Source organism: Eupeodes corollae, chromosome 2 (assembly GCF_945859685.1).
Source record: "Eupeodes corollae chromosome 2, idEupCoro1.1, whole genome shotgun sequence".
NCBI lineage: Eukaryota > Metazoa > Arthropoda > Insecta > Diptera > Syrphidae > Eupeodes > Eupeodes corollae.
In genome coordinates, this window is record NC_079148.1 from 142,541,284 (window position 1) to 142,564,735 (window position 23,452).

At 32.2% G+C, this 23,452-nt stretch overlaps 1 protein-coding gene across 5 annotated transcripts in view; it reads right to left on the minus strand.

Annotated features, from left to right (window-relative positions):
- The window catches only part of LOC129946552 (uncharacterized), a 46,923-nt gene that overhangs the window by 19,021 nt on the left and 4,450 nt on the right, over positions 1–23,452 (minus strand). The window lies entirely within an intron of this gene.

Genomic DNA, 23,452 nt, shown 5'->3' on the forward strand with positions numbered 1-23,452 from the left:
GGGACTTGAAAGTAAGGCAAGTTTCTAGTATCTGATTGGCTACCTGCCAAAAAAAATGCCTTCTAATTAAGGCAACTTTATTGGAAAGTTGTCTGGAAAGTTAGTCAAGAAAAATCTCTCTCACTATCAAGTCAAACTTTGTCAAAATGACAACTGATTATGTTTTTTTCATTCAAGTGAAAGTTGAGCTTTACTACTCTATAATTTATTTGTTTTCCGCACAATTCCATTTAATGTTTTCTGTAAAAAGACTCCTTGTCAATTTAAAAAAGAAATAAGTGATATTTCTCTACAATACAAAAGACAAATCGTAATGGGCTTGTAGCTTGTCTGGGGAGTGTTTTGTAGACAATAATGTGTTTGGTAGTTCTTGCTCTTTGAACATAAAGTAAAGGTTTGTGAAGTAAAGTTCTGAATTTGAAATTCATGACACTTGGAAAACTAAACTAGTTGCCTTGGTCAAAATGTACGTTCAAAGAATGAAGTTGACTGTAAATGAAGTCCCTAATGTTGCCTGAACCTGCCCAATGTAAAAATTATGTAGTTCTGCCTTATTCCATGAAGACCTATCCTCTGTTTTATGTTTATTCAAAAACTTAAGTCTTTCATTTCTATTTGTTTTTACTGATGCATGATTTCTTATACACGGCTACACTGCGATTTTGGTCATTATTTCGAAGAACTTATGGTTCTTCTTCTGATTTTTTCGTTGCTGACTTCTTTATTCGTGGTCTCTTTCAAAACAAAATCGTTAGAAGTTCCGAAGATAAAAAAGGATTTTAGTTAACAAAGTAGTTTCTTAACGTACGTCTTCTGTAGCTTTGATTTTTTTAAACTGCTCACATTATGAATCCTATTTTCGTTTTTAAATCTTGGAATTATGTAATGTACTGATTTATTGTCAAAACTTTGCCACAAAACCAATTTTTTGGAATATTTAAAGACTTTTGTTTTTCTTTTTTACCATTTCGAAGTGGAGTAGAAAACTTATCATGCCCTATCACGAATTTCATTATTCGGAAACTTTTACGAATCCCGAAAAATTGTATTAGTATTTAGTATTTATTTATTTTCTTGATTAGCTTACACTTTAAGATACAATATCTTATTTATAGTGTAGCTTCTAAAATGTATAGTAGCAACGTATACATAATTGATTTAAATTCAAGTTTTACATATTTTTACAAATTTGCGAATTTAACTTAATCTATGCATTATTAAAGTAAAGTTTAAGTTCCTTTCCCATTTGTTTCGTGTTATTAATACTTTTTATTTCTCGCGGCAATGAATTCCAAATTCTTACTGAGTTGACAAAGAACTGACGTTCAGATGTTAGACAATGAAAACGCGGAATTACTAGATCACGACATCTGTTTGAGTTGAAAAATTTTAATTCATTGTAAAGATCCTCAGGTTGGCGGGTTAGAAGTATGTCAGAGAACAAGGTTATTGTGCGGAATTTTATAAAATTCTCAAACGACATCCCAAGAAGTTGGGATGTATACTGCGAAACTCTATCGTAACGTCGCAGCCCGTGAATATATCTTATTGCGCTATTAAAAGCAACCGTTAATTTCCTTTTACTCTCGAAGTCTAACTTACAAAATATTTCACAGCCGTAAGTAAGCAGAGGTAAAATCAGCGTTTTCACTAGCAGAATTCTAATTGTTAAAGGAATAAAGTGCTGTGTTGACCACAGCATGCGTAGGACACCATACGATTTCGCACTTGTGTTGTTTATGTGATGTGTCCAGGTAAGGCTGCGGTTAAAAATACACCTAAATTTTTAGCTGAGTCGACATAAGCAATAGGACAGTTATTCAAAAGGATTGCTGGAAAGTAAGACACATCAATTTTGTTTTTTGAAACCACGAGACACTTTGATTTCTTTGGGTTAAGAAGTAAGCAGTTTTCAACCGACCAATGCTCAATCAAGCTTAAGTCCTCATTTATACAAGCTGCAGAGTGTTCAATACGTCCCAATGGGCAGCTCAAATAGAGTTGGGTGTCATCAGCATACAGGCGTATTGAACATTGTCGAAGTTCGTTAACATAGATTGAAAACAACAACGGGCCAAGAATCGAACCTTGCGGAACACCCCTAACGACAGGTAAGAAGTTGGAAAGAGTTTTGTTAACCTCTACTGCTTGCACTCGATCAGTAAGGTATGAAAATAAGAGCCTGACTGCGGAGGAAGAAAAGTTAAAATGACGTAAGAGTTTTTCGCAAAGTACCATGTGATTTACCATGTCAAACGCTTTTGAGAAATCGAGGAGTATTAAAAATGTGACATTATCCTCGTCTATAGCTTTCCTTATATCTTCCGAGACACTTGACACAGCTGTAATGCAGCTGTTTTTCTTTCGAAAGCCTGATTGCTTGGGGGTTAATAGACTGAACAGATTAAGAAACTCATTCATTTGTTTTTGTATAATTTTTCTCAAAAACTTTTGATAAAAATGGCAATATTGAGATTGGCCTAAATTCGTCTCCTTTTGAAGTTTTTGGAATGGGTAATACTTTTGCCCTTTTCCATTGTGTTGGTAATTCATTTTGTACCAAGATGTAATTAAAAATATGGGTAATAACGGGCAAGAGCGTTGGTAATATAATTTTCAAAAACGAAGGGTGCATATTATCAAGGCCTATAGCATTAGACTTAATAGAGAGGAGTGCTTCTACAACATCCTCTGCAGTTATTGCAGAAAACGTAAATGAATTTGAGTTTGAGGTATGCGATGAAAAAATCTCTTCACAATATTGTATGGGATCTAACGATTTCTGGTTAATAATTGGGTTAGAAACAAAAGATTTCTTGAGAGCGTTGATGTCTATGTGTTCAGCCAAACCACAAGATACTTTTCCAACACCGATATTCTTCAAATTTTTCCAAATTTGCTTACTTCCTAAAGACGCGTTGATGCGAGTTCCATACAAAGCGGATTTTGCCTTTCGAACAGTTTTGTTGCGCAAAGAGGTACATTTTTGGTGAAAGCTGTCAAGACGAAAGAGTTTCCACCGTCTATAGGCTAGGTCTCGCTGTCTCATCAAAGAACGTATGTCATTTGTGAACCGTGGTTTGTTGTGAGGAGCGCAGCTTTTGGTTTTTAAGGGACAGGGAAATTGTATGACATTTTCCTCTACAAACGTATTTGGTAGTATCTTTTTTTTCGGGATTCCTAAAAGTTTTGGTTATTATGGAATTCGTGATAGACCTGATAATGAGATACCGATGCACATTAGTTTTGAATGCCTGCACATTGTAATGCATGGGAAATATTGAGTCTGGTAAAGCATTCTACATTCGTGTAGTGCGACTTAAAAAAGAATCTCTGTACTTTACAGAACGACCGAACTTAATTTGATGTAAAATATGTTATTAAATGATGGTTAAGTTCTACTACTTTGCATTGTCCGTTTAGTCATGGGAGCCACAGACCAAAATATAAAAAAATAAATATCGTTTCAAAAAATGTTCATTCTGTTTTTATTAAAATAAAAAAATAATAATTAATAATGCAAAAATGTAAGGTTCTTTCAATAAGTATTTTTTTTTGTTTGTTTGTTTTTGCTTTTTAAAAGCATTGCACTGATAAAGTATTTATTTTGACACAACCTACTTCATTAAAAATAAAGGTGGTGTGCTCGATAAAATTAAATATTAATAAAAAAAATTAAGAATATGAAAACAAAATTTAAAAAAAAACTGACTCTCAAATAAACTACATATAAATTTAGAAAAAAAATATTCTTTTCATAACACAAAACTTGATTGAAATAAAATGTTTCTTTTTTTAAATTAAACAAGAAAACAAAATCTTATTTTAATTTTTCTTGATCATGTTATTTTATCATCTTTTCTTTTTTGTTGTTGTTTCTTTTGTTCTTTTCTTTTTCTCTTGTTTCTTTTTTTTTTTTAATACAAATTACAAAATTTTTTCTAATTTAATTTCATTAATATAACTACAGTTTTTCAATTTTTTTAATAATATTCTTTATATTTTAAATATATATATTCATAAAAAAACAAGTAAAATTACTTAATTATGATTTTTGTTTCTTTTTGTTTTTCATTTATTTTTTTTTAAATTTATTTATTGACAGGTGAAAAAAACGCTATATCATAATTATTTTTTTAATAATTTTTATTGCACATACATTTATTAAAACAATATTTGATTTTGTTTTGTTTAATGTTTTTTTTTATTAAATTTATGATGACATATTTTTATAATTTTTTTTTTGCGTTTAATTTTTTAAAAATCAATACAAAAATGTCTATATGTATATAAAAAGTTGTCTAGTGTTTATTTTCTTCATTTTGTTTTTGTTTTTTTTTTTTGGTTGCAATAGTTTACATTTATATTATGTATAGAAAAAATAATAATAATAATATTAAACAATGTGTATAAAATGATTACAAATTCTTTGTTTTTGTTTAATAAGAATTGTTTTCTTATTGAATTTTTCTTTTGTTTAAAAAATAATTAGGAGAACAATAATAATAATAATAATTAGCTAATACTGAACACAAGCAGTAGGTAATTAGGGCTAATAAATTATTACGTGTTTTGTTTGTTTTTTGTTTAGTTATAATTCTATATGAGTAAAAAACAAAAACATACATTATTGAATCATTCAAGCATTAAAGTTAATTTAGGAGAGAGATAGATTGTGAGTTTTTCTTTTTTTAAGGTGAATAAATAGAAACAAAATGAACTAAGCCTAGTGAAAGGATAATAATAATAATAAAAAAAAACAACATCTAGCACCAAACTGCTAATTGAACTAAATAATAAACAAATAAGTTAAATAATAATAAAATTATTTAATAACAAATATTTAAAGAAAATAAAAGATAATATATCAACTGACAAGATTGCACGTTGTTAGTTTTGTATTCTTTGGCTCTGCGAGATATGCTTTAGAGTGGATCGATCTTTGATTTTGGTTTAACAGGGACATACATGCGGGTCATCTATCAGGTCAAAGAAACAATATTTCAATCGGGATATAAGGAATCCACATTTCATTCAAATTAACATTAACTCTTTTAACATAATGCTGATCCTCTTTTATGAGCCCTAAAAGGTACTTGGGGAGCCTATATTTGATCCATTTGCGAGGATTTCTCTTCTCTAACTTCTTTTGTAATTTAATAAAATTTTAATATATTTTATTTCATTGCACATATTTTTTTAGTTATATGTCTATTTAAAACAACTAAAAAAAACAACTATTCTAATATAAATATATATCTATGATGGGTTATAGTGATAAATTAAACAAAAACAATAATAATCATAATAAATTCTCACAATCCACAAACTCTCTTATATTCCCAGATCGTATGATGTGGGGTATTTTAGCTTGGTACATAGGTGTTATACATTATGTAATTTCTGTTTACATTTTCTTTAATATATTTATGTATATATATATATCTACTATAAGAGATTTTTATTGTTTGTAATTTTGGAATTTGATTAAGTTTTTCGTGTATGATGTGTGTATTATGTGTGTTTTTTTGTTGTATTGTGTTTTGTTTATGTTTTTGTTTAAATTTATTTTTGCTATAAATGTATATGACTATTTAAATATTATGTTTTCTTTTTGTTTAATGGTTATTGCGCTGTTTAATTAATTCGTTTCTTGGTTGGTAAATGGTTACTCTTGTTTTTATTTTTTTGTTGCTGGTATTATTTTCTGTAGATATTTTTATGTATATAAATAAATATATACATAATTTTAGATATAATTATTATTATCATGTTGAGAAGAGCGGATATTAAGCTAAAAAAATGTTTTTTTTTTATTTTTTGTTTCTTTGCATCTTTCTACGTATATCTGCCTCTCGGGGGAAGCTAGCGTTAACACCAGCGAAAGGGCACAGCTCGGGGCCTGTCGGCGCCTTCTTTGACTAGAGGTTTATGATATTCTCGACCGGGACGCGAATGGATGGCACCCCAACACTGTTCGCAATAGTATTGCAGACAAGTGACGTTGGCACAAAAGAATGGTGCGAACTTTCCGCCACATCGTTGTCCCTCGCACTCGTCACACATTTGATCATCCAGCACGTATGGTTTGACCTCTACTCGCTTGTCGATGTCTCCATGTTGCAATTGCACAAAACGTGCCGATATCGCAGAGATGTAGCTCTGTTGGTTAGAGAAGGCCACACGTCCGGCACCTTTGGGATACTTGAGCTCGGGATCGGTGTCTATGCCAGCATAACAAACACCGCCGTACAGATGATCCATGATCATAGCCAATTCGAAAGCTTTCAGGGGACGTGGTACGCCGCCGACAAAAACGGTTTTTCGTGGATCCAATGACATGGTAGCGTCAAGGACATAATCGGCGTCTGCCAAACGCCAGGGGCGTATTTGCACCGCTTTGTCCTTAATCGTCGGCGACGACACGCACAGATATAATTTCTCATCGTCTGTGATGCATGACTCAATCAATTGTTGCACACTATTCTCGTCTTGAAACAACAAAAAGGCATATCCCTTTGGTGGAAAGTATGATTTCGATTCTGCTTTATGTGGCCAATCCACAACCAACGGCCCAAATCTCCGAAACGATGTAGTTATCTCATCTTCGTCAATATCCGGAGGTAAACCTCCAACAAAGACCTTCCTCGAATATCGGGCAGTCACTTCGGAGCCTTGGGAATGGGGCGATGATCTAGAGGGTGAATTCAATTTGAGATTTCCTCCACTATCGATGAAATTTCCAGCCTCATCAGACAAATGATCACTAGTCACACTCAATGTCTTGCCACGTAATCGATCTGCAACCGATCCAGCATCACCGCCAGGGCCAACATTGCCACCACTTGCTGCCGCCACTCCCAGATTACGCATCATATCATTCAGACTGTGCATATCGATTCCATTGCCAATCTGACAGCGATCTTGATAGCCATGGTATACATTACCATCTCCACCAGCTCCATTGCCACCAGCACCGTTGCCCACCAAACCTGGTGGCACAACATCAAGTGAATAACCCGGAGTTGGGGATGAACCTTTGCCGGGATATGAGATACTGCGGCGATATTTGTTTGGCGAAATGCTATTCGATATGCCAGGCTGAGATCCATTGAAGGGGGAATTTTCTGGTGGGCACGGATGATTTGGTGAAAGTTGCTGTTGTTTAGCCGATGGCGGCTGTGAAGGTCCTTGCTGTTGTTGTTGTGGTGGTGGCATTGCACTAAGATCAAAAAGTGTTATTTATTGTTAAAAGTTATTATTTTTTTTTTATAAATTTTAAAGAATCAATAGAAATTTTAAAAAACAAAACTTGAAAATATGTTTGTAGTTTTTTATGGAACTAAGATTTGGGCAATGAGCGGGAAGGAAATAGGGGATAAAAAAGCGAGAAATGAAGGCTTAAATAAATTGTATATGAGAATTAGATTGAAATGTTGATATGCTTTGGGGCCTTCGATCTCAGGGGCGGTTGTAACACCACGAAATCAATTTTAAGATGTAAATAAGAAGCGAAGTAGTAGTACCCGTGGCATGATGGTTATCTTAAGTCTTTTCACGGGTACTGCCTCTTGCGAGAAATTCACAAATTCTCAAAGAGTAACTCTTGTCATGAAAAAGTGCTTTCTCAAATTAGCCGTTCGGATTCGGCATATAAACTGTAGGTCCCTCCATTCCTGACAACATTACTCGCACACAGGAATGGTTGAGAGTTGTAAGTCACTAGGCCCTAGTTTTTATTAAATATAAGCGAAAAGTGACTTAAGCCAAGCGCTGAATTCATAAATTGTTTGTTTTGTTATTTCTTAGCAAAATATGTTGTCATGATTTTGAACACAGGAAGAACCTAAATTATTTTAACAGGATATTTTTACAACGAGCCAATTTTCAAAAAACATATTAAAATCAAAGATAAAGCTTGGTAGACTGTGGACGCATGAGCGAAGAAGAATTCGCCTGGAAGGTCATTTTCGGTACAATATATGACTCTGCTGAAAGGATGGTGTAGAACAGGACGCCCCGATCCTTGGGTGCCAGACTGAATGGAGTCGTCCAACAACCGAGAAAAGTGAGAAGCATGTTGAACGAAGACCTTTACCCTATTCTGGTTGTATAAGCAATGACAGAATCATCCACCAGGCCAAAGAATTAAGTAAGCAAGTATTCACACTCAAGAGTTCAATTTAAATAAAAAAAGAAATAAGAATAAGCTTTTTCATTTAATTTTAGTGAAACTACGTTCTTAACATTTTTAGTCCTTTTGAATGTTCAGTGTTCCAAGGATCATTCAAATCGTAAGAATCCGAAAAATTATCAATCTCAAAAATATTTTTCTGGCATCGGCTCAAAGCAAACTAAAAACAGGCTGCTTTAAATTTCCCTAGAAATCTTAGAAAATGAACTGAGCTCGAAAATTTCAATGCAGAAAAAACCTTCATCCTTTTTTTTGAATGCTTAAAAAAGATGATTCTAATTTAAAATAAGCTTTAAAACAACCTAAGGAAAAACAAGAGAGAACTACAACCATATTTTCATTTTAATTTCAAGTCAATAGATTTCAAATTTAACCCGCTTCCGCCCAGCGTCACAAATATGCAACGGTGGAGGTTTTGAGAATTGTTTGTATATTTAATAATTTTGTTTAATTTAATGTTTTTTTAAGTACATTTTTTCAAAAACAAATATAAAAAAAAACAAGTTTGCATTTCCAAAATCAAAAAAAAAAAAAAAAACAAAAGAGAATTTCTTAAAAGTTAGATCGTAAAGTAGAAAAAAGAGGACAGCATTACATATATGTTACACCGGGCGTGATCGCAGTATGTACTTTTTAACAATAAATATTTTAAAACAAAATGTTTAATTTGTTTGTAATGTTATACACTTTTTTTTTCCTAGAGGAGGCTCTCTGGCGGTATGCTGATTTAATTTTATTCTCCATGTTTTAAGTTGATTTGTTGTTTATTGTTGTTGTTATTGTAGTAATAGTTGTTGTTGTATTTGTTGTTGTAGTGAATGTGTTGAAACTGTTATATATTTTATTTTTAATTTAATTTTTTTGAATAAATTTTGTTGATTGATAAGTTGGTTTTTAGTTAAGCTAGCCACTGAAGATTAACCATATTATTAATTTACGTGTTAAAACTGGTGTGCGGTTTTTTCAAATATTTTTTTTAATAACAATTAAAATTGTTCACATGTAACAATAGAAACACAACACATAAAACAACACCAACAAATTTGGCACCTAATTAACTATACTTGTATATTGTATAATTTTTGTTTTCGCGACACAATGTTTAATTGATTCTAAGCTCTAAGCCTTATATTTATATTTAACTGACGAATGTATAATTTTTTTGTTTGTTTAAAATAAAGCTTTATTTTTTTTTTTGTAAAAAAAGGAAGCAACATAAAGAACTTACTTTATTTAAACTGTATTGCGATTGCGACTGCCCAGCGTAACAATTAGGTAACGCAAAGACAAACACTCCACCACGGTAAGTAATGTTAAATATTACTTACTACGTACGGAACGGACAAAATCTTTGTTTCGCTCTCTCTCTCTCTCTATTTCACGGTCACACTTTTCAAATATTTGTTCTCTTTCACACACACTAACTTTTGAACAAATATATAAACAAAACATATAAATAAAAATAATACATTTTTTTAAAAAAGATTTCTATAAAATAAGTAAAATTTATATTTTTTAAAATGTTCCAAATTTTGGGCGTTTTTGATCAGGTTAAATTTAATATTTTATTCTTAACTAAGTTATTTAATTTAATATTATTAAATTATCATAATTTAAATGCATATAAACAAAAGATGTTTGATAGGATTTTGAATGTTGTTGTTGTTGCTGCTTAAATAAACCAGAGAAAGGTACTTTTATGAAGAAGAAGAGTTCATATCCCCTGAATTCAAAGAAAACACCTAGTAGAGTCGCCTAATTGCGGCCTCCCCCAGTGGCCGGCCACCTATAAGAAAAGTCGATGTAACTAGTGAATTCGAATAGCTTTCTCTGAGTTTTTCGTTTGAAATTGTTCTCTTGAGCTTCTCTCTTAATCTGTCAACAATATTGTTGCGTGTGCTCAGTCGCTCACGAAAAATTCACACATTTGCGTCGGGTCGTATTCGAGGAAGGTTTTGTTGTGAAACTACTGTTATTTCAGTGCAAATTTTGTGGGTAAGAGTTTTAAAATATTATTCTTCTAATAAAAAACATTATTTTTCATTAAAATTAGATTTTAAGGGGGCCGGAGATAGGACACAATTAAACACGTGGTTGTCTATTGTCTATTGGAGATAGGCAACTCGATTTTAATTTTTTTTTAACCTGAGTGAGCAAAAAAAAAGAGTTAAAATTCAAAGTTTTCCAGTGTCCGGCCCCGTCTTTTCAAAATGAAATCTTGGTGGCCGGCTATAGGACACGCGTGTCCTAACTCCGGCCACTTGTTTTATCATAGGTTTAAAATAATGTTTAGTTATAAGGTTCCCACTTTTTCTTGTCTTTAGCAACTTAAATATGACTCGGACAAATAAAAACAACAAAGTTAAGCAAAAGCGTGTCATTTCATACAAAGAAACAGATTTGACCCAAGCGTTATTTGAAATCCGCGAATACAAATTACCAATTAGAGAAGCCGCTAGAAGATTCATAATTCCTAGGGCGACTCTTCAAGACCGGATTCATAAAATGACTTCAGATAATATTGGAAAATTTGGTCCCTCTCCTGTGCTGTCTGCAGAAGAGGAAAATAAGCTCAAAAACTGGCTTATTAATCTTGCCAAATGTGGTTTTCCACAAGACTCCGAAAGCTTATTGAAAACAGTCCAAGCTATTATTCTGGAAGACGGCCGCAAAACCCCTTTCAAAGACGGAAAACCTGGAAAGAAATGCAGGCGATGCGAATTCTCGGGGTGATCATGGTGCTGATTTTGGTGGTTTGTCTATTCGCAGTCCTGATAATGAAACTGGTGGTTATTTGGATTTGGATGTAGATGATAATATTGGGAATTGTCTGAACGAGGACTTTGTGGTCAACTTCAATTGTGATACAAGATATTTCGAGTGCAAGTTTTAGAGAAGCCGAAAAAGTTATTATTCACCTAAAAGATGATCTTGGCACCAAAAATATCGACCACAAAGTTGTGCTGGAAGTAATTCGCCAGCCTAGGCAAAACATTGTCGACGTTCCTCAAGGTACCCAATCGATTGAAGGAATTTATAAAATTACCAGTGATGGCTCATTGGTAAGAGTACCTCAACCCAGTGGAGTTAGCATTCAGGCAGGTGACAGTCCGTAAGGTTTGGAAGCGATCATAGGTACGTAGCTATATTCACAAATGTTCACTTGGAACCTGTGTTTTAAAAATTTAATTTGTTTATTAATAGCAAGAAGTTTCTCATCTCAGGGCAACGACAACATTTTACGAGATATTTCTTCCCAAATCATGGATGAAAATGAACCTGCAATAGATCGTATGCTTTATTTTTAGGGTCTTAAAAAGTTTAAATTTGTATTCTTAACATTCCTACCTATAGAACCACACTGTTCAAAAAGTCCATCGGTTTTTGAAAAATATCTCAAATATCCTAAGCCAATTAGAGATTCAGTAAGACGGTTTTTGACAGTCCTAAACCAACCATGTCGATATCATCTCAGGTATGGAAAAACTTTCAAAAAAAATAAGGAGGAAAAAAAAACAAATTAAAGCAGCTGAAGCTCAATAAAGGAAGCTTGAAAGACGGAAAAAAAAAGAGGACAAGAACAAATCAGCAAAACGAAAAAAAGGTTGTTCCGAAATGTCCATCTTGCAATGAAGATGTCCTCACGGACGTTGAGGAAGAAGGACTGAAGAATATTGGATGCGATAGATGTGAAAACTGGTTCCATCTTAAATGTACAAATTTGTCAACCATGTCGTTTTTAGATGCTGAGGTTGAAGAATTTGTATGCACAAAATGTGATACTTTATTACCCAAATTGTGATTAAAAAGACTTAAATGAATTTCTATTGTTATAAATACAATCTTTAAAGTATATAAAAAAGTTCCTATTTATCTTATATTATTTTAAATGAATTAAATTAAGAATTTTTTATTTTTTTTTATTTTTTAAGGCTTTCTAATGGGAAAAAAAATTATTTTTTCTTTGTACTTTTATTTTGAATGTGATTAAAATGACTTTAATGAATTTGTTTCAATTGTTATAAATACAATCTTTAAGGTGTATAAAAAAAGTATTTATCTATTATTATTTTACTTTTTATAAATGAATTAAATTAAGATTTTTTTTTTATTTTTTTATTTTTTAAGGCTTAAAAATGGAAAAAAATAATTTATTTTTTCTTTGTATTTTTTTAATTTATTTTTATTTATATAAATAGTTTTTTAAGTTAAGCTCAGCAACTTTTCAAAAATAAAACACTTAAAGAAAAACAATTAAGAAATCTAAGCCTTTTATTTCTTGGGTGGCCGACTATAGGACATCAGCTGGCCGGAAATAGGAAACAAGGGGCCGGCCACAGGAAAAAATGACTTTTTTTTACAAAAATCTAAATAAATAATTGTATGATAAGATTAATTTTCTATTTTTTTATTTCACCGATTAAGAAATTAATAAACAATAATTAATTTCAAGAATTATTCCAAAATCTTAATATTTGTTGTTACTGTGCTATATTTTATGAGGAAAAATCCTTAGGGGGCCGGCCACTAGCGACTCTACCTAGAATTATCTGAGCACCAGTGGCGAGGCGTGACTTATTTCTAACATGCCATTCTTTAAGTGTTTATGGAGTGCTAAGACCTCAAGGTGACGAAGGGATGGAGTTGTATACAAAACTTTAAGTTAATTTTTGACAGCCGCGAAATCGAATATTCCAAGGAAAATATTTATTAAAGAAGATATTTTTTTATCTGGCGTTGTAGCTACAAAAGAATAGAATAGAATTTCAATTTATTAAGTTAATCTACGAATACTAAATTAGTTTAAGATTTATATTTTATATTAAGTTCTATAATATTATCTTTAGTTTCTATATATAAAAAAAAAGAGTTTATAGGGCGTTTTTTAATCTGTTTCAAGTTATCTACTTTTTCGTGGCGGTTCTCCGCAACCGTTTAGACTTTCGAAAATTGATTCAAATCTCTCTATGAAATCAAAGCCAAGCCAAGCCAAGGCTCCAAACATTCTATTTCTCTTTTTGCGATTCCAACATTCGTTTGATTATTTTGAATCAAATTGAAAAGAACACTAGTTTTCGAAAAAAATTCAGAGATAATTGTGAGTAAAAAAGAAAAATCTTTACTTTATAATTTAATAGATAAGTTCAAAGGAGGGGACAACTAATTAGAAACAGTACTTCCTTCTCATTTCCACATTCACTTTATCAAGTGTGACTAAAATAGCGGTATCTAAAACGGTGTTATGCAAGCGTTATTGGATAATTGTTTGAAAAAGCATCATTTGTGGATAAGTCTTTGCAAAGTACACAATAAATTCAAGGTAGAGTGTAAAAAGTGTTCGTTTCAACTGTTCAACTAATTAGAAACAGTTAAATTACATTTGATTAGGGTGAAATAAAAATAATCATTTATTTTGCATTGGTAAGTAGAAAATTCTGAATTGTCAACGTTTTTAAAGAATAATTTTTAAATTTTTGAGGTAATTGCAACGGGAAAATTAAAGAGCTGTGATCCTCCTACAAGGATAGCGATTCTTGAGCTTTGGAAACTTAAAATATCCTATAGAGCATTTGCATCTCAAATGAACTGTTCTGTAAAGAAAGGTTTCAATGCAATTAAGCATTTTCAAAACTTCGGGACTGCTGAAAATGTACCCGTAAGACAAGCTGCCAAATAGATCGAGCAATTAGTAGGCTGGCCAAAAAAGTCTGAAAAATAAGCTCCACAGAGATACAACGCCAACTCTCGGTTGCATTCGATGTCCCGATAGGGCCACGCACAACCAGAAGAAGATTGGTAGAAGTTGGGTTGCATGGTCGTGTTTCTCGGAAGAAACCATAGTGTGGAGTGACGAAACTAAAATAAATAGGATCGGCCAAGATGGTGCACGTTATGTCCGAAGGCCAAAAGGAACAGCATTCCACCCTAAATACGTGTTGCCAATAATTAAGAATGGAGATGGCTCGCTTAACGTTTAGGGTTGTTTCTCGTGGTGTGGAGTTGGCTCAATCCATCGAATCGATGGAACGCTGACAGCCGTTAAGTACATTGACATTCTTAAGGAACGATTAGTGGATTGGGCCGATGAAAACATGCCAGTGATATGGAAGTTTCAGCAACCAACGACCCCAAGCACACTGCTGGAATTACGAAACAGTTCTTTAGGAACCAATCGATAACAGTTCTGGAATGGACATCATCAAGTGCAGACCTAATTCCGATAGAGCATCTTGGGGCAGTTGTTAAAAGAGCTGTTGCTCTCAAAAATAACTCCAACAATGATGTTCTTTCAAAGGTATTAAAGATAATAATAAGCTGCTTGGAAGGCTGTACCCGTAGAGCAGTGCAGGCGGCTTATTTCATCAATGGAACGAAGATGTCGGGAAGTTCTGAAGCAAAAAGGTTTCGCAACAAGGTATTAAAGATAAACATAAGGTAAATGATATTATAAAGTTATACATTTTATAATAAGATATGATTGTTCTCTTTGTTTCTAATTAGTTGATTTGTTTATATACATGTTGCGTGAAGTTTGTTTGTTGATATTGAGATTTTTAAAAGGTAAGTCGATGGGAATCGCCACTGCTGAGCACGAAATCAAAATTACACTGTTACACAAGATTTTTCTACCTGGCAGTCAGATGTGCACTTTTTGCTATGGATTTGAAGTTGACGGTTCTCCAAGTCTGAATCCTAATCTTCAATATTCGGTTTAAATGCTTACATTATTTCATAAAATTTGCAAAAAGTTCAACGAATTTTCCACTTAAAGAAGGCTATCACATCAAGTTTTTGAAATATATTACAACAATGTAAAAACAATAATGAAAACGGGTGTTTTTTAAATTTGAGTAGATAAACGTTAGATGGTTAATGCGTTGGACTGTCATGCCAGAGAGGTTGGGTTCAGTCCCTGTCTATATCATCTAATTTTTTTTTTGCAAGGGCACTGCCTCTTGAGAGGAATTGACAAATTCTCCAAGAGTGCATTCTCTAATTAGCCGTTCGGATTCGGGTTAAAACTGTAGGTCCCCTCCATCCCTGACAACAGTACTCGCACACAGGAATTTTTGAGAGTCGTAATTTACTAACCCTCGTTCGTTGCGCGATATAATTTATTTATTTTAAGAGGGTTGCTACTTATATTTTTAGCTTAGGTAACAGTAAGTGTTACCAGGCGCCATCAAAGGAAGGTTTGACATTTTTAACCATAACCTTCTACAGAACATGTTTCATTTGAGTGCGATTTGATTTGTTGACAGTAACTTGAAAAATTCATCTCGGGCAAAAAATTTAATTAACTCGTGAACATTTTCGTGCGATTATTTTTCATAACTTTCGACGTGGATTATTAAGTCAAGAGTGCCGCGATGAACTTAGTTCTTTCAACAGCGATAAAGCACCATCCTATAGCACTGCACAAAATAGGTACAACGAATGCGATCATGGTCTTCGTTCGCTCCAGGACGAATTCGTTTCTTGTGCCACAAAATATCGATGCTGTGCATGAACTGATAAAGATAGAGATATCTTTGGGCTTTAGTATGACTAGCATCAATAAGATAGTGCATGAACATTTAGTCGTGAAAAGGGTTTGTTCGAGTTGGATTCCGCAAGATCTGACAAACGCTCAAAAGAAGGCTCGTGTCGATTGGTGCAAAAGAATTGGTGAAAAAATACTGTCAAGGTGCATCAAAGGCTGTGTATAATAACTACACAGGTGAAGAATCATGGATCTATGCGTATGAGCCCGAAACAAAACAGTAATCGACTGTATGGGTCTTCTAAGATGAGCCAAATCCAACAAAAGTTGTTCGCGAAAGAAGCACATCGAAGCAAATGGTTGCCTATTTCTCGGCATTACAGTAGCGGTAGCGTTAGAGCAAGTCATCACAAACAAAAAAAAAAAATTGCGCGGACACCGTTTTTCGACCCCTGAAGAAGCCGTTGATGCATTCAAAAACTATGTTTTGGAGGTACCTCAATCGGAGTGGAAAAAGTGCTACGAAAATTGGTTCAAACGCATGCAAAAGTGTATTGCCCTTCATAGAGAGTATTTTGAAAAACAATAAAACCAATTTTAATCGTAATTCTTTGTTTTTTCATTATTAGCCCTAAAATATAAGTAGCAACCCTCGTATTAGATAAAAATTAGCACAACAAATTATCCCCATCACCATTAAAACATTGAATTCAAGATTTCTAAAGAGTTGAAATGGAGACTTATAACTAATGAGAATTTCCAGAATCTTTGTAAAGTATTAAAATGATTTAAAATTAATCTAGGAGACATGTTGTGGGTCATCTTAGACTAAAAAAACATCGTTTTTGGTTCTCTTTAACATTTTTTAAGAAACATATTTTAAAACCCTAATGTGATAGAAAAGACGAAAGGCGAGATTTGAATTCATAACAACTTAATCCTTTAAAAAAGTATTGTTTTCTTTGTGAGGCATCAAAAATTCTTGATTTCACCGAATGAAATATCAAAAGTTTACTTAAAGAGACAATCAGTCGAATTCGTGAACAGAATATTTACAAAATTTAATTACAACTATTTCTATCATAGAACCGAGCAGTATTATGTTGCGAGTAATCTGAAAAAGCCATTCTTAAATAGTAAATTTTCTATTTGTTATTGATAAGACAAAAAAAGAATTCCCATTGAAATATTATGGTCTAAAATAATTGATGCCAACCTCAATTAAATAGAGTCAAACAAAAAACAATCATCTAAAATAATCTTTAACTTAATGTCACTTAAAGTCAGAAAAATTTGTATAGAGCAGATTGTTAATCAAAGTTTCTAAAATTGAATTATTTTTAATTCTAAATTTTGATGCATTGAACGATGGCAAAAAAAATGAAATCAACATCTTTTGCAAATGAAATAATTTCGGTTGTCTTTTTTTAAAAAATTGCAATTAAAATGAAAGAAAATAAATAATCAATAACAAAAATTTGACACACTTTAAATATGATAACTATTATCATGTTGGCATTGTTCCTCAATTGCTTATCTCGTAGTATTTTAGGTGAAAACAAAACTATTGTTATTATTTGTATAAGACTAAACTTCTGAGAGTTTTGAATTGATGAGACGATTTGATTAAAAAAGAAGAACAATTTTATACCTATGACTTTTTGTGGAATAGAATGTTAGTTCCGTGTTTCGTGGATTTAAAAGTTTAGCAAGAAAATGGAAACGTGGAAATTATCGCTTGCTGGCAATATTTAATTTTAAAAAACTATCAAAAATTATAGCGTGTACGATTTTTAAAATTAAACAAATGAATTGTTAGAAAAAATTTATAAATGTATTCTTGCGTGTGCAACGAATTTGTTTCACATTTCTAGATCATAAACAAAAGATTGTTAACTGTAGAACATTCATTGTTATGTTCCTTTAACATTTTATTGAATACATTTAATTTAAAATAAAGCGGGTTGAACTTAATGATAATTACATTTCGTATCGAATTTATGTATGACTAATCCTAGGTAATTTTTAAGAATTTATTCATAAGTATTGTTCACATTATCATTTAAATAAACAATAATATGGACTAGTGCTAGAAAATATATTTAAATATTTAAATGAATAAAAATAATCAAATATGATATACAACGTTGGAAAGCTCAGTTCAAGAGCATCATTTAAAACTAAGGATACAGAATTGTAAACCATTGAGTTTAGAAAGATATATTACAAAAACGACTCTTTCTTTTAACAGTTAAGAATTCTATCTTCTTTATCATAAGTTCAGGAAGATTTATATAGTTGGGCTAGACATCAAACTATGCTTTCCCAAGCTGACAGACAGATAGAGTTAGAGTCTGTCTGTCTGTTACTCGATCACGCCTAAACTACTGAATCAATTTGCATGAAATTTGGTATGGAGATATTTTGATACCCGGGAAAGGACATAGGCTATTTTTTACTCCGGGAAAATGCATTCACATGGAAAAATTCAGTGGGTCCGATCGTTTACACGCCTAAACTACTGACCAGATTTAAATGAAATTCGGTAAGGAGATAGTTTGGGACTTAAGAAAGGACATGAGTTACTTTTGACCTCGGGAAAACAACGCATTCCCATTTGAAAAATTGCTTTCCGGGGAATCTGATCGCTTTCACTCCTACATTACAAAATGTTTTAATTATATTTGGATAATATTGGTATTACGGGAAAACAACGCATTTCGAACCCTTGGTGTCGAACATGTTAAACTTATCATACACGTATATGTCATTCTTTCTAATGCTGTTTTGAAAGTGTTAATGGGGCGGTTGTGATTGTGCAGCATTCTTTAAATTTTCAAAACAGTATCCCTTATAAATTATTCGGTCGACCGAATTTCATCACCCATGCAATTTGCAAGAATTTTAGAAAATTATTTGTAGGCAATAAAGAGCCAATCCTATGATAAATCTGTCCTTGAATTTTAAAAGTATAGGTGAAAATCCAGGCATAACAACTTCATTGTCTACTCCGAAAGATGTCATTTGGATACACAAACAATATTTTCTTATAGGGCTCAAAAATCGCAGTGATTCATTGTTTATAAAAACAGAGATATTAGAGGTTTTTCTGACTCGTAATGGCAGTGAAACTTTACCAACAGAACAACACATGCCCGGAGTTTCGTCTTTCCATCATTTTAGTGCTTCAAAATGTGTGCACTTTTTATCTATCCGACCAATGAGAAGTAATCGATGATTGTTGTAATCAATCAAAGGGTCATAATCAAAAGCCGAACCTTGAAATCCATCCCATGTATTTCGTGTAAAAGCAGTTCTTCTTTGGCCTAATGTTCGACGTTCAAAGTACGCCGTCTTTGTCATGGGACTCTGACGAAATAAGTGATGCATGTCGCTTAGCCTAAAAAAATACAGCTAGTATAAAATATATAGAAAACATTTCGTCTTTCTTTATTCGAATTTGAAAGTTTTTTTTTAGTCACGCTTATTTTGAGATTCGTTTTCGATCGAAAGTTATTCGAATTCGAGAAGTTTTTATTTTGAGATTCGATCGATTCGAAAGTTTGCTGAATAAATCGAAAGTTCATTTAAAAAAAAACTAAGTCAACTTTGACTTTTGAATGATTCGAATAAAATGCCATTTTTTTTTGTCGTTCGGATATTTTCTGGTAAATAGCTAAAGTAATATGTAAGTCTTAACAATTTGTATACGATTATTAAACGAAATTGGTTATATTGACGAATTTTCTGTTATTTAAAAAAGGGCACAGTCACATTCTATTTGGAGCAATAGGGAGCAAAAAGAAGTACTGATAAGGTTGATGGAGAAGAATCCAGAGGTGGCAAAGGGTTTTTTTGGTAAACCGTGTAGATGGTGACCAATTTTGCAAAGATGCTGCCGTGAAGCTCAATAGCCATTAGAATTAAGAAACAAAACTATTGCTATTATTGTCTAAAATAAGAAAAACTACAACAATTTGAATTTTACAAACTTTGATTGTTTTCATTTCAATTTAAAGTGTGACCAAGTGTGACGAATATACATAACATTTTAAACGGTATAAACACAACATGGAAATTTAAAGCAAAATAGTTACTCTATTTGAAAAAATGTTTAATTCCATTTCTTGATTGTTTTTCTTTATCAAAGTGATAATTAACTATGACAAACTATGAATTAAAAATAACATTTAAGAAAAATAAAAATTTAGTGCAGTCACACTAAATCAAATCAAAATGTCAAATCATTTAGAACAGCTGATCTCCAAAATAAGGTTAATTACAGTTCATTTTCTGCAATGAATATTTCTCATTCGAATCTCAAAATAAACAAAATTTATTCGAACGAATAGATCAAGTCACTCGTATCAACGTTTCGTTCGAATCTCAAAATAAGCCTGAGTATCTCTTAATTTGAGCCAACTCACACAAAACTCTTTTGTTAGTAAACTCCAACTGATCCAGGGTAGACCAGGGCCTGTTTTCCCAAACACTTTTCACTTAGCAACTTTCAAACAAAAAATATCCTGCAATTTACAAAGTGAAAAGACTTTTCATTTTTTCTTAAAAAGTAAAAAGTTCACCAATTTAAAATAAAACTTTGCAATTAATTCGTACTTTGAAAATTTGAAAAGTAAATTATATATTGTGTTTATTAAGATCAAATATGCATTGCAACATATTGCTAAATCAATATCTAACACGGTGCCGTCAACACATCTTACTTGAAAAAAAAAAAATTATGAGGTATATTCTGTGCTCAGCATACACTGTTAGAGACAAATTCATCAACAATAATATTCGACACTCGATGAACTACTCTGTAGAAAGTTGCTTTGCTTATTTCGTGCATAAGTTCAACACTGTGATATTGGGCTCCATTCCCAGCCCAATGTTGTATACAGAAAAGTTGTTGCAAGGGACTTCAACACATTTTCCATTGATTATTGAATTGAAGTTTATTTATAATTTTAGACAACACAAATTCGATGATACTTTTCGTTAATCTACTGATTTACAACAGATTTTCAAAAGAAATTTGTTTTTGCTATAAACTGTCAAATTACAATAAAGAATGGCATCTATGTCAGTGGACTAAAAAACCTCTACAACATCAGACATTTTTAAAATTGAGATGAATCAACGATTTAACCCTAAATTCGAAATTCATGTTCGTTGGGGTAAATTCTTTAAAATTAAAAAATAGCCTATTAACTTTTATTTATGTCTTCATTTTCAAAACGGTTTTAATTAGTTTTCGACAACTTAAAAAAAAAACTCTTATTTGCAAATACAAATTCATCTATGCATATTATTGAAAAGCTTTCAAAATTCTAAATGTAATTTAATAAGTTTACTGTTTTGTGGAACAAAAAGAATAAATAAATTGGGTGGCGCATCAGTCCGTTGAGAACTAGTGACTTTCAACTCTCAACCATTCCTGTGTGCGAGTAATGTTGTATGGTTCAAGCTTCAATTGAATTTGATAAATCAAAACAAATGAAATCACGTTCAGAAGAAATGCTATGTCAAACCATACCATATAGAAAAGTATGTATGTACATATGTATATTTTAAGACTGATGAAAACAATATAGTAAAAGTTGATTGATGTGTTCATATACAAGTCCTTGAACAAAAGTTGATCCAAACACAACTCTAATCAGTAATCTACATTTATTTTTTCAAGCGAGAGAGTTTCATCAGCAACAAAATAAAATATATTCTACTATTTAAGGGTAGATCATCAAAACCACCTACACTTTTATTTTATTCATAAACTTATCATAAAGCTTAAAGAAAACCCTTCTAAAAAAAAAGTCGATGTATACAAAATATATTTAATTAGGCCTTATCTTGGTTTGTTCCACATACACATTATTTGCATATGTCAAAATGAAGGTTTTGTTATATTTTGTTTTATCAAAACCTCTAATAGATAAGATTTCTGATAAAATCCTTTATATTAAACAAAGTTCAGGTCTTCCAAAAAAAAATAAAATTAAAAGCACGCTGACGGATCGCATGAACCTGCTTTTGTGGTTCAAAGTTGAAATGGAGAAGAACGGAAGCGAATTTTTTAACCGAAAGTAAGCTAATGTCAAAACCGAATGAAAAGTTATCAGAAGTTAAAATAGATTCAAGTTACTTAAGAAAAATTTGACATTTGCTTAAGCCCGAGACATTTAAATGGCTCTTGCAATTGCGCGAAAGTTAGCGAAATTTAACGAAACTGAGCAGAACGCCGATTATGGATTGTGACATATAAGGCTGCGTATTGGTTAAGTCTATTATAGTTGGGCCTTTAGGTGTTACGTTATCAGATTGTTTACGGATAAATTGTAAAGAAAAGTGAATAGTAAACAAAATAGATTCTCTTTATCAACTTCTTGTTTTTTTTTTCAATATCAAAGCTCTCATCGGAGAAAATTCGTCCTAGGACAAAAAAAAGTACATTTACGATGATATACAAAATATATGTCCCAAATTTGGAGATCGTGAGAAGTTGTATTTCTCGTTTCAAAGTTGGTTTTTATATTTTTACTACGACTGAAGCTATAAGAGTTTAATTTTCCATTCGTAGTAGGTACGATTGTTCTCCGACATCGTGAATGAAATTTAAATCGGATTCTTTCTTTGTTAAACACAATTTAGTCTATTCAAAGAAGAAATGTTATGCTAGATTTATATAAAAGCTTTTATTCCCAAAACTAAAGAAATCTAAAAAGCGAGACAGTTCGAAACAAAAACTTATGACTGGAGATGAACGATATTTCTTTCATAATTCAGATCCTTTCAACGACATGTGTTTATGAAATACTATAAAACCTCTAGACAGAGCTTTGGATCTTCATTATATTATGTTTTTGTTTGTATCGTCGCGTCGTCTAACACGCCAAAAACTAACATCATTACGAAACCAATACTTATCCCTATAGAGCAAGTAAAAATATAATGATTTTTAAAAATCAAATCTGAAAGCCTTGTTAGCATAAGCCAACAAAGCCTATTTTTTTTGTAGGTATAGAGGAACAAAAAGAAAAAAACTGAGCTAGCTCAAAAGAAAAAAATATAATAAAAAAATAAAAAAGCAAAGCCTCTCGTTAAGAGTGTTGTTGCTTTTATATGACCAAAAGGATGTTTTCATGCTGCACTTATTTTTCTGTGTTGGCATGTACACAAATAATAGAAGTAGACAAAAATGCACTGCATCAAGTGCAAACATGCAATTACATCAAGTGAGTGTTGTCGTCGTCATAGTCATAGTCATCGTAGTCGTCGTGTCGTTCGTCTCGGTAATTATATACGTTGTACCTGCACAGTACACAGCCTACTGTAGTTACAGTATGTACGTACAGTACATGTTGTACATGACCACCAAAAGAAGATGGTTATGAAAAAAATGCACATATTCTTGCTCCTTCTATACAAAAAAAAAACATATATACAAATTTTAATAAAAAGGAAAATAAAGTGGAAGGTGGATTATTTTTTTTCTTATTATTACTCAATCGACGGCGGAGAGCGACGACGATGAAGTTGCTGGCAGGTTGGAAGGTAGGCAAAGGAGGAGGAATAAGGCACCCGGAAGTTGGTTTTACTTAAACACCGTTCCTTACTCTTACCCCTCTCCCACCTTCACCCCAAAACCCAACCACATCCAAATTTCTTCCTCATCTCTTTTCCTTCAATTTTCGTCCGTCTACTTTGTATCCGATTTGCATGAAAGCATTTTTATTCATATTTTGTTTGATTTAAGGATAGAAACTGGAAAA